This window comes from Zosterops lateralis (genome assembly GCF_965231275.1).
Source record: "Zosterops lateralis genome assembly, chromosome: 1".
Taxonomy (NCBI): Eukaryota; Metazoa; Chordata; class Aves; order Passeriformes; family Zosteropidae; genus Zosterops; species Zosterops lateralis.
In genome coordinates, this window is record NC_139762.1 from 5,987,658 (window position 1) to 6,001,982 (window position 14,325).

Sequence of the window (14,325 nt, forward strand, 5' to 3'; positions counted from 1 at the left end):
TGCTTTTTGTTTATTTTCTAAAAAGAATTGGCAATTTCATTTATTACAAGACATAATCTATTACTGAGAAATAGAACAACAGTAATATAATCTTCCCAAAGTAGCTACCTATTAACACAAGGAAACTTAATTTTTTTTCCTATTCATAGGTAGTCTGAAAAGATTCAGCATTTTCAGGCCAAGAATATCAAGAACATAAGGTAATGAAATTTTAGTGTCATTTACCTTGTTAAAGACTATTAAAATAGAACATTCAGTCAAAACTAAGCTATTTTCAGCACAAATAAAGGCACAGACAAGCTAAGAGTTAAAGAGCTCAGATACAGTATAATTTGAACTACATTTATTATGATCAAACATTGGAACAGCTCCCCCAGGGAAGTGGTGGAGTCCCCGTCCTTGGAAGTGTTCAGAAAATGGGTGGATGTGGCACTTGGTGCTGTGGCTTAGTGGGCATGGAGGTGTTCAATGAAAGGGAGGACTTGATGATCTTGGGGGTCTTTTCCAACCTCAATGATTCTATGATTACTTTCAGAACCAGCTTCTTTTCATTAAGAAAGGTCTGCAGAGCTCTCAGGAGAACTCAGGGGTCAGCAGCCCTGGACAGTGGGATGCAGAGACACCAGGTGGGTCTGTCTCCTGCCAAGCCTGGATTGTTCCATGCAGCACAGTGAGGCTGGTCAGGTGAAACTATAAATTTTATTCAGTGTGAGCTGGAATGAGCTCTGGAATGAACCAGCAGCTTTTGTTCGAACGATCAGGCTCCATTAGATGGCAGCATTTACTGTGGTTTAGGATGTGGCCAGTCTTCAGTGAAACAGGTGAAACTCTCACACTTCAGCACAGAGGTACTAAATTAATTCTAAATTGTTCAGGGGAATAGTGTCACAAGTCTCTTTTTTCCTGTCCTGAGCCTTCCAGTTAGCCATGGGTCTCAGTAAGTGCTTGTTTGCTGACTGTTCTGGTGTCTGATAGACCTTAATGGTTTTGGAAAAAAAAAAAAAAAAAAAAAAAAAAAAAAAAAAAAAAAAAAAAAAAAAAGTTCTCCTGTGCTTGGACTTTACAGAAGGGTAGTTCAAGCATTTCTCTATAGCACTGCAAAAGGAAATGTTTCTTAGAGAGGAGGTAAGAGAAGAGGTAAGACTGCTTTGTTCTTGCGTATTGGAAAAAAAGGAAAGATTGGAAAAGCCATGTAAGAGAATTTTAAACATTAATCACTCTGATCTTTGTAATTAAAAAATATTTGTTTGAATGCAATACCAGGTTCTCTGTCCATATCTAGAAATACTTTGAGGATAAACACTTTATTTCCATTGCAGGGGAAGAAATTTTGGACAAAACCACACCTGGCATTGAACACATCCTTAGTGATTATGTTACCTCAGCAACATACAAAACCACCTGAATTCACCACAGGGCTAATTTAGAAGTCTGACTAATTGTTTAAGCATTAAAATTGCCTTTTCAGGCTGTTGCAGGGTTGGAAGGAGAATAGTTCTATCCAGCTGTTGCAGCTTCTTCCTGCTGGATTTGTCCAAAAGCCAGTTCAGCTCCTGAAGCAATGTAGAGTTTTTTTAATAAGTCTGTAAATGCTGATGAGTTAAAGCAGTAAACAGGTGGCAGCTTTCAACCATTCTGTTAATCTTGTAACTGTGAATTCCTCCAGGTAAAACTGCCTGGATTTATGTGAACTCCATGAGAAGTTCAGGAATGCTTGGAACACAGAGGAAGAATATTCCTTTCTGTCTGTGGAGTTCAATATTTAAATCAGAGAACAGCAGAAACAAAGGGATACTGGATCCTTCCAGTCAGGAAACACTGAATGTGGAGTTTTCCAGGGAATTTCTGAGGATCAGCAGTAGAGTACAAGCCAGCATTGCCTCCTTAGTGGTGGTGCAGATCTCTGGTTTATATTTCCATATGTCACTGCTCTTGTGTAGAAACAGAATGAAACAGACCCCTGGGAAATAGGAGTTTTTTTCTACTTTTGTGGTAGCACTGTATCCCTCAGAGCAGGCTCCCCAAAGGTTTTGTGTAAATTGTCCTTTTATTTTCTGGAGTTCCTCAGTTACTGCTCACCTTGCAATGTTTGCACTATCCACTGTTTCCTTGGGACTCAAAAGAGACTCCGTGTGCAAATAAGTTATTTGAAAAGAAATAACCTCTAGTGGAAGGTTCCTTGCCCATAGCAGGGAGGTGGGAACTGGATGATCTTTAAAGTCCCTTTCAACCCAAATCATTCTGTGATTCTATGAAAGGTACCAGAAGGAGAATCTCATCATTTCATCTTAGCCCTGACCCTACCAGAGGTTATTGTGCTGGACAAGTGTGTTGTCTGCAGTGTCACTGTCCAAAGCCATCAGTGAGCTAAATATTCTCTCTCAACATGAGAAATCCTCACAACTTAGGTGGTGCAGGAAGACATCCCACAATATGCTTTTATAATTCATGTTTAGAGTGAATACTCCCATAAGAAGAGCACACCAAACAACTCGAGCAGCTTTAGGCAGAGGTCAGGGTTATGGCTAGAAGTGGTGGAGGTCAGATCTGTTGTGTTGGAACCAAGTAGAACAAACTATTCAATATTTATGATAAAAGTTTCAAAGATGCAGGAACTGTGTTTAAATGCTTTCATTAGCTACCACCAGCTAATAGCAAGACACATGCTCTTCAAACTTAAATATTATGGCTAAATAGACACTTCAATCAACAACCTGGGAATCTATCAATTGACACAATTTTGGACATGCACTTCTAGTCTCAGGCAAATTAACAAGATATTTCTCACCTGCCCACCCATGGAAACTAAATGAGTCCTCTGTGACTTCTAAAACATCATGTCAGATTTCTTTTTGCAATTTCTTCAGTACCCTCATCCATTAACTATATTTGGATGAAGGCACAGAGCTGAATGTGGTGGCACAAACTTTGATTCTTTGCTCTGCCAGTTCCAGGGAAAATATGTGAAGGCATCAACTTAGTAAGTGGTTTTATTGATCTTCAGAGACTTTTGAAAGAACAATAGAGATGTTTTGGCAACTCCTCAGGAATATATAGCTGTTTGGGCAAATCTTGCAGTTAAATGTTGCAGTTACCTGCTTTGTGGTTCATGGAGTTTAGGTAAGACAGACCAAGCTAATTTTAATGGTAGTCGTTTTCCTAATGCAGAGCTGTTCAAATTCTGGGCAGACTGAGAGCAATTGAAGTTTCCTCTCCAGTTTCCAGAGGAGTTGGGTTTATGCAGGAGCATTGCAAAGTTAGATATCCATAGGGTAGAGTTCAGACAACAACCGTACCTTGCTGCTCAAACATTGGGTATAATTTGTCCTCAAAATAAAGTGGTCACTGGAAAAAGCAAATATTTCCTAAGTTTTCTTTTCTATATTCATGCCTTTCTTGAAATGAAGAGGGAGTATTTTAGTAATGGCACCAGTCTCAGCAGTCTCTGCAGAATTTATCAGCAAAGATTTCGTAGCCAATTATCTTTTTCCTGTGCTTGTGGCTGAAGTAATAACACAGACATGATGAGGCAAATAAAAAGCCATCTTTGTGTTTTCCACTTGGTATATTTTTTGCTGGTGCTACCAGTGAAGCCTGTAGCTGCTGCAGCCAGAAATCTGTGTTTGCATGAGAAGACAGATTCTCCAACATCTGTGCACAGAAATTCACCAAAATATTTCCAGCTCTTTCTTCTCCCTCCACCCCATCCTGAACAGAGTGTACAGAAAAATTCTTCCCCTTTCAGTGAGATAACAGTAAGATTCGATAAAAACAGCAGCAATAGGATTCCACCACAGCATCTTTATAGAATGACATTTCCTTCCTAAACATATGTGGTGCCCTCATTCATCATTATCACTCATCAGGCTCTCTGACATCCCATTCAATAAAACACTTTTGGTTATGTCCATTATGTCCATTGCACTTATCTTCAGCTTCCTCCTATGAATTGTTTTGTCTGCCAGCCCTGCACAAGACAGATGATCCCATGGCTGCCAGAACATCAAATATGATGGGCAGTAGTTAATTGTAGCAAAGCATCCTCCACCTCCGAGTGGGCATCTCTGTAATAAACAGTTTCAGTTTACCTTTAGACATTTTAGGAAGTTTACCTAGAACTTTCCATATTCTTCTGACAGTGATTGGCTCAGTGCCAAGAGAGAAGAGCCTGTTGGACCTTGTCACTGTTCTTCAAATCCTGCACCTCTCCCTGTTGGCTGCAACCCAAATTGTCCCACCTAAAACATTCAGTATTTAGGAAGGAGCACAAAGGATCTAAGGGGCTTTTTTGAATGTTCCTAGCAGGGTGTCAGAGGTTTTCTTGGACACCTGTGCATGGCATTTCTTTTGTTATCTGTAACATTTCTTATTTTTCATTTATTAAACCTTTTACTTTACAAAACACCTCTGAAGAGCGGTCTTGCTAAGGTTATTTTAAGCCAATCTGCAAGGGCTGGACCCTCAGAGATTGATACATTTACAGGGGGTTCATAACACTCTGGCCACGTGGTAAACTGTCAATTAATGTCCCTTACTTTCCCAAATGGGAGGCTCACCCCTTAACAAACAGACACTAATACAGACTCTCAAAAAAATCTAGATAGAAAAGGGACAATTAATGTACAAGACTGGGTAAAATCAGTGCAAGTTGCACTTTCTAATACACCTGGGAATCCAGCAACAGGGGGGTAGTGGAGCTCACACAGGTATTGTGATTGGAATCTTATCTTGCTGTATTTTGCTAAGTGTAACCTTATATTTGTATTGTGATTTTGCCACAAATGAGACTTTTAATTTGCTTAAAGAATCACTGGTAAAAGCAGCTTCAATATGAAACTGAAAGCATGATGAAGTTCATTAGCAAGGTTCACTCTACTACTTACCAGGGGGTTAATGCACACAGAGAAAAATCAAGCTAAAATCTAATATCAATCAGTCTAAAACTAAAATCAACCTAAAATTACCTATCTGGAGGCTGGGGACAGAAAAAGAGTAAGGCTGGGAGAGCATAAGGATAAAAAGGAATAAGGGAAATCCTCCCATTGAGTCACAAGGTTCACAGTGGATCATCCTGCCAAACTTAGCCCAGGACTTGACCAACAGTTTAGGCCTAAAGGTTTTAAATATTTGAATTTAGCAGGGATTAATTGATAACCTATTTTAAACAATTTAACAAAAGATTCTATAGAATTTGCTCTAAGCACATTAACTTGCTCATAGGCCTATTCAGGACTTGAATGAATCCAAGAGAGCAACATTCCTGGTACATTTGCTGTACAGGATTCACACTCACACACAAGAACCTAAAGGAGTCTGTGCAAGGTGAAAACTTCCACTTGGGTTCAGTGAAGTGCTCAGGGCAGATGCTTTTGCACCTTCTCAGTGGATGAAATGTTGAGCCCTGAGGAATGGGAGTGTCAGTGCAGGCTCTACCATCAGCTTTCAGCATCAATCCTCTGAGTTTCCACAAGCTTGACTGGCCCCACTCAGAGGGAGATTCTTCACAGCCCTCTGTGACCAGGAGAGCTCAAAGGGTCTCACTTTGGGCTGCTGCTTATAGGGTTACAAGAGGTTTGCCTTTAGTCACAATGATTTTCTGCCCTGGACAAAATTTGGGTTGGTAACTTTCTTTGAAAGTTCGATAGCAAATGTGTTTATCTTGCCTGTCACCCAGGCAAGAGAAATAAGTTTCCAAGGCTGTTGGTTAAAAAGCAGGAGCTCATTAGACAGCCCAAGTTCCTGGGAGCCTGACAGTGTTCCTGATAAGCTCAGCCCAGGAGCTGTTCAAGGCTGAGCCCTAACGAGCATTTCTGACTCCCTGTGCAGCCTGGGGGAGTGGGAGGGGAGCAATCCTACCACCACAGGTTCCAGCAAATTGTGCATCATTCAGCTGAACCCAAATCCCATGTAAAATTAAATATATTGAAATAAATAAATTTGACATTAAACATCTCATGCTCCATGCTTGGAACAGCTGAAAGAATCTGCTTGGATTATTGGACTCTGAGAAGCAGGCATGGCTCTTCCTCTTTCTGAAATTATCCAGGGTAAAGAATTCAAATGAGCAAACATTTAGAGAAAAGCTTTTCTATTTGTTAAAGACAGGGCAATTGTAAAAGCAAAAATGATGATTTTAGAACCTATTTGCTCATCTCAATGCTTAAAAAAAGTGACAACAACCATCTTCACTTAAAGTTTTAAATTTTGCATGTTTACCTATGTACACAGAAACAGGTATTTTAATTGCAGTGCAATTAAATTAACTCCATAATGCTTTATAGCACACCATGAATAATATATAAGAAGTAAATTGAAATCTGTCTCCATATTTCCAGGTTTGGTAATGGGAATTAATGGATTTGAATGCCACAGTCAGCTGTAGTAAAGGGAAAACAATGGGCTGGGCTGGCAGAGGTTTGCATTTCCAGGTCCCACCTCATTGCCCCACTCATCTGATTCCAGTGCCCAGTGGGCCATTCCTCACTGGAAAATGCACATTTTCAAACCTCTGCTTCCACAGTCTCATCTCTCATGGATTAAAGCAGAGGATTCACTGTAAATGGCTGAGGAGTAATGGCCATATTCTCACAAAACTTTCTGGTTTTCTGAAGGTGATTTAGTAAACCTGCTTCTCTGCATAACCAAATGTTATTCCATCCTGCTCATAAGGCTTTTGTCTAATTCCATCTTTCTATGGTGTGGAAGAGCTTAGAGGAATTTACTGGATTTATAAGCCTGGTGGCCTTTTCCTGGTGCCGGTTTTGCTAAATTCAAAGTTGAATTTTCAAGTCCTTAACCCCAGTAGAGAGGAAAGGCTTTGACTGACCTCAGATTCCAGGCAGCAAAGTTAATCCCCAGGTAAAGTCTGCCCTTCCCAAATAGGAGTCACACGATTATGTATCATGTACCCCATGTGGGTGTACCCCAAAAAATGAATAAAGACAGTCCTAAAGTTGTGCAGCACTGTGAGAAGTAGGAGCATGTTTGCATGTTCCCATAAATCCCAGTAATTCTGAGATTTTTGGAGGTAATCAAACCCAGCTATTAAGGCCATATCTTTAGCTCTTGCTTGAATTTTAAAACAAAGGCTACTGATGGCCCCAACCTCTCACAAATAAAAGTTTTTATGTCCCAACACTGTACCAATATTGCTGTAAAGATTCCTATGGACCTTTTTGTGTGGTAGTGTGTATGGGTGAAAACCACCAGATTTTGCCAACTTAAAAACTAATCCCTGGTGCACCAGCTCTGCTATTGTGAACTGATGACTTCTTTTGCAAAAGGAAAAGATCCTTTATGTCAAAAGTCAGCCTCCCACTCAGAGAAAATGAAACTGAATCCAGTTTCGGCAGAACTGAATAGGCTCAGTAACTGATGATGGGATGTTGTATGAAGCTTGTGAATAAATACAAGCATTTTCTTCCCTTTCCCTTTCCCCTTTCCCCTTCCCTTTCCCTCTCACCCTTTTCCATCGTTTTCCCTTTCCAACCTTAATTTCTTTATATTTTATGTGTTGAGAGAAACTGCATGATGGACAAGATATGAGAATTAAACCAGCCTCTACAAATCTTTTGTTGAATGCGTTTCATGTCTGGCACCCAGCAAATAATAATAATAAAAAAATTAATTATTCTTGTAAGCATATAGGAATGAAAATGTTCATAACAAAAGCGTGCCCCCAGCTACACAACCCCTTTGATATATTTGGGAAGAAAACATCCAGTTTTGGCATTTATAGCTGTAAATAGGCTCGTGTCTCCATAGTATGTTATACCAGGTGTTGACAACAGGAGGCTTGAACTTTCTCTTCTATAGGACAGTGAAACTCACATCTTGCAAGAAATATTAGGATATTACACAGCTGGGACATTGATGTTATTTCAGATTATTACCTCCTCCTGCTTTTATATTATTTTGACACAAAACACTTGTGGCAGGTGATTTAAACATTACACGTTTCATAGCAGGAGAAAATCCCTTTGACCTTCCAGCTGTGTGTTCCTGTTGCCACAGATTCAAAGCTCTAGTTTTAGCTTGTAAAAATGAGAGTGAGATGAGTGATGGAACAAATCCTAGACATTTTTTCCCCCCATTCTGTTTGCTGAATTTGATAGACTTTTAAAGCCTGGCTTCTGGGAGGCAATTTCAGACACTTCTCTTAGCATCATCCAATTATGTATTGGCTGCAGCTCACTGCATCTATCAAAGTGTCACGGATGCTTTCATGTAGGCAATATATTGCTTTTTCAGACCCAAGAGAGGGGAAAAAATCAGGCACCCCAGCATCTTCTCCTTAAGTAGGTGTTGAGCAAATTAGCCCCATTACAATCCAGCATGCATTAGTCCATTAAAGAGCTGCAGGAAGATTCCTTTGTGTAAATGACTGGTTGGTTTCACTGTATATTTGTATTAGTCATTTCCTGCTGTTCTTTAAAGAAAGTTCTTGATCACTGGTGCTCTAAAGGTCTTAATTTCCACATAAGTGTAACCTCAAAAAAAAAAACCAAAACAAAAACAAACAAACAAACAAACAAAAAACCAGGAGATATCTCATATATTTTTAAAGGTAATTAATTATTTTTTAATATCATAAATTAAACCTTGTGGCTCAAAGGACACAACAGTTTGCAAATACCCAGAAGTTATCCTTTAATTAAGGTGGCTTCTTGTACACAAACCTTCGCTTTCTTTCCCAAATCATTTATTCTGCTGTTCCCAGATTTAATGGTATTTGTGCCCCCATTTAGAGGATTTACACATCTCACCTGGAGTGAACCTGCTGAGTTCATATCAGCAGGACTGGATGGGGCTCTTCAGCTCTGTTGAGACACTGGATTGGAAAGAATTGTGGTAATGAACTGGCCATGAGTTCGGCCTCTTTTCACACTCCTGTTACACAAGAAGTTTAAAGACCAGCTGAAAATGTACAAAAATTGGGAAAGAAAAAAATCTTTAAAAAATATATATACTCACTTCTGTTGTACCACAGACTGCGAGAGCCAGCAAGGTCACCACCGGACAGGAAACCAAAAAACCAGAGGTGGAGATGCTGAAAAAAAAGACCTCACAGAAACACATCATAGGTGCAGAATTACAATATCAAAATTACTAAGGAAAAAGTGAAAATTCCTGCAGAAAACTGTTGAAAAGGGCAGGCAGTGAGAAACTCCTCTGTTCCAGGTAAGGAGAAAAGAATAAAGGGTGTGTTTCCTAGTGCATCACCTGGCACACTGTGCAGTTTTGATCTTCCTTTAAAATTATTTTTTGTTATAAAAGAGGACCTCACTTTCTGGACAGTGCCTGACACTCAGGTTTTTTCAGCTCTTCCTGTCTGATAAATAATACAGTCTCTAAATAACCACACTCAGCCAAACAGATGCTTTAGTCAATCATCTTATTATGTATTAAATAGCTCATCCACTGTACTCTGTGTTTAGGTCCTTAAAATCTGAAGGCTGTGGTTTATTCTGCCCCTTCTGGACCTTAATTCCAGGGCCTGATGCCTTCAAGTGCCTAAAGCTGCCTCTGGTTTACCTCAGATAAGCAAACTTTTGTGTTTTGCTGCTTCACAAAAATAAAGATATACGGGATTAAAAAAAATAAAAAAATAAGGTTTTCCAACATGTAAATATTCTGTGTCTGGAAGAGCAAGGGAAATTTCTAGATACACCTAATGCTCCTTGATGAAGCAATATTAGGCATATTAATATTACAACTTCATTTCCTTCACTGCTCTAATTCTCTTAGTATTATTCTGATAGGCCACTGAGGAGAGGGAGAAGAGCAATCCATATTTTTCCATTTGAGTAGGTGATAAGCAAATTTTCCCGATGGAAATGTGCATCGGACCATTTAGCAAGCTGGAGATTACTGTATGTAACAGAATGATTTTAATACATACTTACAGAGAAAGCAATTTCCTGTTACTCTGTAATAACAATTATCCATTCAAAAGTGCCTGAACTCTACATCATGATTTTTTTTTTTAAATATAATTTCATTCTCTGATACAAAGAAATGAGATTCCTTTATCCTGGTCTTTTATTTTGACAAAAATGCCAATTAACTACTTTATGCCATTTAAGACTTCACTATTACGTGGGTCACAAAATGGCTCCAGCTATTATTTTAAAGCAAAGTAGCAATGTAATATGTGATAAAAGCCATTCTAATCTCTGTGCAGTAAACAGCCTCCATAAATCACTGCGAGCTCTCTGCAGCATCATTCCTTCAGTTTCATACTGGGCCACAAATCCCACATATGTTGATACTCATCCCATAAACAACAATTTATGAGGATTTCCCCTCTTGGCCAGGAGGTCTCAGTTTCTTTTGTGTAACAAAAAAAATCCCAAAACACTGAAAAGCTTTAATATGCACAGGTGGACATAACTCCTGAGCTGACAGGCAGCATTTGAGAGGTGAGTTTTCATGCCATAATTTCATTAACCAAATAAAATCAACAATATATCTCCAAAAAAATAGGGAATGTATTATATACACCTCATCCTAGTGAGGGAAAAAGAACCATAAGGTGAGCATAAGATTCTTTATCTTATCTGTGTAAAACTGTGTCAGCTAAGCAATTCTAAATTTACCATAGCTTTTATACTGAAATATTACTTGCACCAAAATTGCAAATTAATTTGTTCCAGTCTTTGCTGATTGGCATTAGAAATTACAATGCTTTCAGTTGAAAAGCTGTAATTTATTATTTTGGTTAGAGGGGTGCTCTTCAGAATGTGTAAGATTCCTTTGGATTATTGGATAATTCTGCATTACATATCCCAGTCAACAGTGAAGGAAAGACATCACAGCACTGATATTTTTCCTTTTCCAGATGAAGAATTCAGATCTGTTTTTACAAACTAGACATTTACACTTCCTACTTGGTTTTCATCTCCTTTCTCCCACATCCTCCAGTTGAAATGGTTCTGATTGATGAATTCCTATGCCATGAAAAAATGAGGATCAGTTACTAAACAAAACCCTACACTGTACCCTTAAAAGAAGGGGATAGTGAAATGCAAACGGATTTTACTGGGCTGATATATTTTAGATATATCTAACTTCTCAGGAAAAGCCAGAAATTAATCTTTACCAAATCTTTTGATGTTGTGAGAGTTCAGAAATATATTAAAAAGGGATTGCGCTCATGAAACTCATCCTCTTCCTCCCAGTTAAAGCTGCCATTGTATTCACCATTGTTTCTGTTACTATAGTGATGAAATCTATGTAGAAACCTGGAGACACAGTGATTGCTGCATTTCATATATAATTTTTCATAATCTAACTTCCATTCCTTTCTTCTTAAATGTCCATAAAATAGCAGCATTTATCATGACAGATGGGTTTGCACACACATATCAATTACAGCATCATCAGGAATCACACAGAAATAAATTGGGTGCTATTTCTAAAAGGACCAAGAAATGAAATGCTTTTGTATTTGTTTTAAATAACCATTCCCTACCTCAAAGTTGTTGCTAAGTTGTGGAGGGTAAAACTGAAGGGCAAGTTGACTCTTACTCAAAGCTGCCCAGCTTTATTTTAGATTAAACTGCTTTGTACTTAATGAATATTCTTCTTTTCTAATAGTAAACATACATCACATAAATGTTTCCCTTGTCTTTAAGTATTAATTTTTCTTAAGTTCAAATATCCATTACTATTAAATATTTGCCTTCTTCCATTAAGCCATTTCTGTGTCATTTGTGAATGCAGAGATCTCTCAGCTTTTTAAATACCTCTCCATGTCTTCTCTCTAAACACCTTAATTTTTTATGAACTATTTCCATATTTATTCTTTAAAAATGTGGAATGCTTTGTGGTTTTCTTCTTCATTTAGCAAGTTTTAGATTTTGTGATGGCAGCATTTACATTGCAACTTTTTAAACTTTCTCTTAGCTTGAGGTTTATTTCCTTCCAGCTGCTCTGTAGACTTGAATTTGCTGGGCATGGAGATTCCTTACTTTTCCTTCTGGTGGGGCAGAAGGGACTCAAACAGCTTTGCTCTGAGTCCAGTGGAAGAAAATAAGGATTTAATTTTGGACAGGGAAGGATAACTCAATGCCAAAGGCTCCTCACCCTTCCCTGTCCACCAAGGACTGTCTATTTTCTCCCCACACATTTAAAAGGAGATGGGACACATCTGAATTCCAGTTTATTCCCAAGGGAGATTTCATCAGCACAGCCAGGTCAGCCCAGAATGCTGCTCCTCTCACCTTCAACTAAGTTTTTTCAGCTGCTGCAATTCAACAATTCTTCATTTTTCATGCATTTGCTGCCTTTTGCAGGGAGCTGTGACCCAAAGCTACTTTGCCTCACAGAGAACACAAACCACCTGTTTTTTCAAGCAGCCACTGGGATAAACCAGGCTGGCTGCCAGAAAGGATTTAGTGACCTCCTTACCAAGAGCAGCCAGTGGGCTTGGATGGCTCAGTGCACACCAGGATGTTCCTGGAAAGGAACCTGTAAAGGAAAATTCCCTTTGGAACACCCTGGGATGTTTTTAGTCACTGAGAGCTAATCTTGTCTCTGAGTCAGTCTGGGCAATCTCAAGGTTAGCACAAGGACCTGGGGAAGCCAGAGATAACCATGGGATGCCTTCCTGCTTTCCTCATCCATGGGTGACAATAATTATTATTTCTTGTCTCTGGAAAATGCAGCTTCTATTTCCCCCTAAAGTACAGGAGAATAACTCATAGGGAGGAGGCCAAAGACCAGCTGCTACTTCAAGTCTGCCATTCATCTCTAATTCTGGATGAAATGTAAGGCACTTTGGGTGAAATCTCTAAATTTAGGTTAAATATAAATTTAAATTAGCACTGGAGATGGAGAGCTGTCTATGTAACTGGTGCTAGAGACCATTTATGGTGTCATTCTTAAGAGTGTTTAGGAGCTTAAGTCAAATTGATTGCAATGCTATTCTCACTGAAAATCCTATTTGGCATCTATATATTTCTTTGGGGGGCATAAATATATTTTAAATTCTACCCTTATTGTTTGTTTGATCTTTTCCTATGAATGCAAAGTGCAGATATTTGTACAAAGGAGGTGAACTTTACCCACCTTCATTGATATCTAAGCTTCAAACAGCTCACACTTCATAAAATTAATGTCAGATGGTTTAAAGTCTGTATTGGGCCTATGACAGCTTGGAGGGAACAAGGGACGATATGAATTAAATTTGTTCTGTACCTGATATTACTTTGAAGTGGGATAGTGGTGACAAATCAGAAGTCAGAAGGAGTAACAAATCTTTGATCTCTTTAACCTGCCATGAAATTTCCTAATTTCATTTGTGGGTAGTCTTCCTCACCATCACACACGTGCATCTTCCAATGAAATCAGACTTTCTGTGCAGTGTCCTGCCCAAAGCCTCCAAGACAGAGTTTAACTTTCTGTGGCAACACTCATTAAATTTAGAGCCTAATGAAGCAAAGCTCTGCACAAAACCCAGCAATTTTCCACCAACACGTCAAAGCCACAGATCTGGTGCTCCACCATGAGTTCTTTCCCCCATTCCTCACAGCCCTGCATGTTTTGAAAAAAAGTAACTTTAAAGACAGGAGAAGATTGGAAACAAACTGACATTCAACAGAAAATAAAATAGAACTTTTCTCAGGATTTTGCAGGACTACTTCCCTTGAAAGTTTCTCTTCTACTCAAGGATGTGAAGGATTAAATAAGAGAGGATTAACAAATTTTTTTATTGATCCAGAGAATATTTGTTACAGGGAAGGATCCAGCACCATGATTTTCTTTGTCAAAACTGTGCTCACGTTTTTCATGCATTTTCTTGCTGGAGAGGCACCATCTCAAATTCCACCCAGAGGTCACTTGGCTTTCATTGGATTCCTCCTATTTTAACTAGTGCTGACATTCTGAAAGTGCAGTATTATCTGTAATGATTGTATAATTTTTAGCTTCTCTCTTAAATGTCTACTAATTAACCCTTTTCTTGTGCAGCCAATGCTTAATGCAGAGACGTTGTCTTCTTTCTGTCTTAAAAGTTCCTCAGCCAGAGAAATTCAGAAACACTGATCCTCTGGACCAGACTAATCATAAGATAACACTCTCTGTCCCTAAGGAAATCTGGAGAAATAAGAGAAACCCGGTTCCCCTGCAGGAGAGAAAGGATCCTCTAAAATTGCAGGAGCTCTTCCTTAGAGAGGTGAGCTCTTGCTTTCCCTTCCTGTTTTTGAAGGATAAGAAAACTTAGTTTCATGGGCAGAAGTTTACTATGCTTTAGCTTCAGGCCCAGGGAATGAGCCCAGTCCCATTTTCACAGGAGTGCAGACACAGCTGTAAGGACAAAGATCT

The 14,325-nt window shown here is 38.9% G+C and overlaps 1 protein-coding gene across 1 annotated transcript in view; it reads left to right on the top strand.

The window, feature by feature from the left end:
* LOC310916101 (sodium channel protein type 5 subunit alpha-like) overlaps positions 1-14,325 on the top strand; it is a 101,845-nt gene that overhangs the window by 44,266 nt on the left and 43,254 nt on the right. The window lies entirely within an intron of this gene.